Raw genomic sequence first — 5099 nt, 5'->3', positions numbered from 1 at the left:
GAAAGGGGAAGAAAAATTTAATTTAATAAAGAGAAGAAAGAAAAAAAAAGTGCATGCTAAGGATTAAACCCAGAGCCTCAGCAGGTACATTCGGTGGCGCATGCCTATAATCCCAGCAGTTTGGGGGGGCTGAGACAGGAGGATCACAAGTTCAAAGCCAGCCTCAGCAATGGTGAGGTGCTAAGCAATTCAGTGAGACCCTATCTCTAAATAAAATACAAAATAGGGCTAGGATGTGGCTCAGTGGTTGAATGTCCCTGAGTTCAATCCCTGGAATAAAAACTAACAAACACACACCTAGGGCCTTGCAAATGTTATGTATGGATACACTCTACCACTGAGCTACACCTCCAGCTCAGAAATTCTCTATTAGGAAAGAAGGAAATATTTCAGAACAAAAGAGATTGAGAAAAATATTTTCCTCTCACAGTGAAGAGTTTCACAGTGAAGACTCTCTTATAAATCAAAGGTAATGAGTTGATAACTTCATGAAGACATGAGGGGAAAGATGCTATGTCTTGGTGAGTTCAACAAATAACAATTCTCTGCTTCTACACTCTGGGACCTAATATTAGGATAGTTCAGCAAAGAGAAAAATCAGAGAGAATTAAAAGGGAACTATATTGGAATACCATTTTTATTTGTTTTAGTTTGGTTGCTCTCACTTTTTATTTAATAGCCACATGTTTCAAATTTATTACAATAAATAACTTTTTACCCTGACTCTGATGGTAATTTTATTTTGCAGACATGTAAAGATACGAGCCTGGTAAGACACATTTACCTATGAGGCTTGAAAACACTGAGACACTCACAAAAGAAATGTCAGAAAGGACACAAGCGCTTCTCAATTCTTCAGAGCCGCTCCAAGATGACTCTGAGCTAATTACCATAACAGGTCACTCAAACTAAGCTTAAAGGTCAATCTGTTTTAAAGACAATCTGTAATACCCTGGAAATTGCAAGTTACCTGCCTCCTAGATGATGGGCAGAGAAAAACATGAAATTTATCAGAATGATCAGACTCTTAACCTTCTAAGAAACAACCTTAGAAACAAGAAACTAGTCAGAGGTGATTTCAAATCTGTCTCAGTTAAAAACAAAGAGCAGGGACAGAGCAAAAAGGAAAAATGACCAGAAGCTCTGGTGAACAGAAAGAGGGTGTCAATACCAAGTGGGAAAGTACAGAGGCTGAAGGGGGGTATTGTCTGGAAACTCCATGGTCTGCAGAATTGTCTGCAGATTCCAAATTCTCAGCTGCCCCAGGAAGTTAGGATGGAGGGGACTTTTGGGCAACCTAAGCCAGCTCCCCAGGTTCAGTGCTAAATACCAACTCCCACACTTACAGAGCACACTTCTGGCATCATTCTGGACTTTGAAGGAGAGCAGCAGAGCCAAGTTTCCACCTGAAGTCATGTACACTCAACGCCCACAATCAGAGTGGCCCTGGAGGTTATAGCACACCCAGCACACCTGCCATTTACACACTTCTTTGCAAATGGGAATGTTCTGAATTAAATGTCATGAACTTTCCTTGATTAATTTGCTTATCAAACACTTGTTTTCACAGGACAAAGGTGACTTGAACACAGGCCTATTTCAATGATCACAAATGCCACAAGAGTACACTTTCTTCTTCTTAGAATTCTACATGATATGTGACATAATTTGATTAATGTCAATTCTTCCTTTAGATGATAAGAACCGAGAGGGCAGGGATTGTTTATTTTTGCCAGCTATTGTATGGTTCTTGCCTGAAACACTATTTGGTACCAACTAGGCTCCCAATAAATGTTTGCTGAAAAATCACACCCACACAGAAAGTTATGAGCACTGAGAAAATACACATGCAGCACCCATCACAGTGCAGGGCAACTGAATCAGTGTGTGTTGAATCGAATGAGTGAGTGGAGAAGAGTCTACTTCACTCAATTCTGGTGCCTCCTCCTACTTTGGGGCATCTTTCATGACCATACTTTTCCAAACAGAAGCTCAATGCTCTTATTTCCTCTCTAGTTACCTTCCCTTTCCATTCCACTGAACCAATCCCCTTGAAACTGTTTCAAACAGTTACTTGCAAATTCCCCTCCTCTGCAGTGTCTGTGGCATCATTACTACAGGTTTTCCTCCTATGGTCCTGTACTTTCTTCTTTTCAATCACTGACTTCCTCCTATACTCTCATCTTGACCTTCTGCCTTTTTTCTTTCATTAAAATTGGGTTTAATCACTTACGGGTTCCACTGCCACTTTTTGCTAATGACATATAAATTTTCAGATCTGTATTTTCCTGACCTGTGGTCCCATATTCCTAACCTCCTGGGAAATATTTCCCTCCTTGTGTTCCCAAAGCTTTGTATCCTCCCCCAATCACAGGCTATCTGCCAGACATGACGCTTCTTCTACTGACTCCCCAGAACAAGATCCACCTAGCACCAGTCCCAGCACAAAGCAGGGAATAAATGCTTGTTGAGTTAATAAGTTTATGAAACTATTAGTAGGCCTTTTCATTTGAATAACTTGCAGCATTTCATACTTTAGACCAAAATGATGCATTTTTTTCCCAAAATTTCTTTGCCTCCTGCATCTTCTGCAGTTGATGGTATCAGCGTCTATCCTCTTGAGCTTAAAATCTTCAAGTCTGCTTTGACTTCTCTCCATTTCCCTCATATTTATCAAATCTTGAATTTTTCCTATCATATTCCATTTCATATCCATTCTCCATCCCTACTGTCAACACACAAACCTTAGCAAGGACTTGGGTTCTATCTGGATTATCACAACATCTTCCCTATTCTCAAGCTTGCAAAGATTCTCTTATCTGCTGCAGGCTTATAGTCTAAGATCCTTTAACTAATTGCTAGAAGTCTCCATAATCCAGTCTCCCCTCTCCCCACTCTATGTATTCGATCTCAGGTCCACACCCACTGTTCATTCTTGTTGTTCCTGTCATTGACCACACAAGTAGTGGCTTGATTACTCCTTATCTGAATTTTTTCCTTTCTCATCATCTATGGAATTATGCCCATGATTCAAGACTGAGTTCAAATAATTTCTTAAATTACTGTAACTATGCCAATTCCCCAACCCCTTCTTTTCCCTTAGCATTTAAATTTTGTACCATGATTTCATTCAGGGCTAACCTTCGAATTTTGCCCTGATTTCTCTCTGCTCACCTGTTTCTCCAAAGAGATTATGTGTTTATGGAGATAGAAGCTATGTACTGAGATCTCAGTAAGCAGTAAGTAGATACTCTCTGATTGGTCAATTTGATCAGATTTTGCATAACAGTAACTCATTACAAAGATGCAGTCCCTGAATACAGACTATACAGAAAACTGGTAGGAATCGAGAATCATTTTATCTGCTTACAAAGTTGGAAACGAGTTCCCTAAAGGAAATATTGTATGCTCAGGTTTTTATAACAAAACCCCTTAAGACACAATTTTCAAAGTATTCTTTTCAAGGAAAAGCAAAATATTTTGGTGGAGAATGGGAAAGGAAGGGCAAAGTAAAATCAATATAATTTCTCACACAAAATATAATATCCTCATATTCTCAAAGAGCTTTATCCTGAGGATGTAGCTTGTCCTTTAAAATTGGTCCTAAAGATTTTAAATATTTCCTCTCTTCTTAAGAGGAGAAAATCTGTCCTGGGTATATCTCTTACTGTTTCTTAACATTTTAACTTTGAGTAATTTTAGACTTGACAATGAGTTGCAAAAATAGTAAAAAGAATTTCCATGTACCCAGCTTCTTCTAATATCAACATGCTGTATCATCACAGAATAATTATCAAAACCAGGAAACTAATATTGGTGCACTATTGACTGAACAACAGATTTTATTTGTGTTTCTCTGGTTTTTCCCACAATGTTCTTTTTCTGTTCCAGTTTCCCACATTGAAACAGTCTCCTCCAATCTGTGACCGTTCTCAGTCTTTTCTTGTCTTTCATGATCTTAACACTTTTAATGAGTGATAGGTATTGTTTCTCCCTTTACAATTGATAAGTACCTTCAGGGAGACACTTTGAGACTATGCTAATCTCCTGTTGCTCCTCAAACTTTCACCCACTAATTTTTTATATCACTTACAGCTTTATTTCAATTTCTTTCTCCATTTCCTAAAAAATTCAAGGTAGAGAATCAACAAACTGGGTCATTGCCTAAAGAAGCCCTAACATGGATCCACTGAGGCATGTGTGGCATAACTTAAAGAAGACTGAGCGACAGTATAGACAAACAGACTTGGAATGCAAAACAAACAAAACAACCCCCAAAAATAAAAAGAGAAAGACTTGCTTTGTGCAAGTGTGTCAGGAAAAATATCGAGGGACAACCTGATTCCAGGTGACCATGAGTGGAAAGGGAAGCAGTGCAGTCACAGAAACAATCTCCAAGTCGGGTTTTATAAATAGGAGCATGAGGATAAAGAAATCTAAGGTTCTTGTCACCCACTAATTTTATCCATTAAAATTACATAGTCGCAGTTCTTCCTCTAATCGTTTTCACCAGCTGAAGGACATATCTGTATTACACTTCCAAGTCAAAGAGGTAGCTGAAAAGATACATGACAGAAAAAAGCAAGAGGAGCAGAAAAAGAAGAGGCAGAGATAAAGAAGAAAAAGTTAATTTTGTGTACATTTTGCTAACTATATTAATTTGAAAAGAAACTGTATTTTAAGGGGATGCTATTCCTTCAATATACCAATACTGAATCTCAAGGAAATAACTAGAAACAAACACATTTCTGGCACTTCTGCCACCTAGGTGAGTAACACAGCAGGGAAGTACATTTATGAGATCGTGCCCAATACAATCATTCTTATGGCTTTCTCATTTATCTTTTATAGCAAGCTTTATCTTGCAACAGGAAAAAAAGGGCCTCAAGCCACAGTATGAACTAGGGGAAAGGTAATCTGGAAGGTCGGTATTAATCAAGTGGAGATTGGAAAGCCCCAGAAAGAATTTAGTTAGAGAGAAACATCTCCCTGATGTGGTTGGTGAAGAGCTCTGGACACATACAGACCATGGATCCCATGCTTAACACCAAATTCCTTGCCAGCAGTAGATGAAAGATCCGTCGAGAGGTGGATAACAG

The sequence above is a fragment of the Marmota monax genome, unplaced genomic scaffold, assembly GCF_021218885.2.
Source record: "Marmota monax isolate L192 unplaced genomic scaffold, Marmota_monax_Labrador192_F-V1.1 WCK01_AAM20220418_F8-fsc01021, whole genome shotgun sequence".
NCBI classification, from domain to species: Eukaryota; Metazoa; Chordata; class Mammalia; order Rodentia; family Sciuridae; genus Marmota; species Marmota monax.
Note: the sequence above shows the minus strand (reverse complement) of the source record.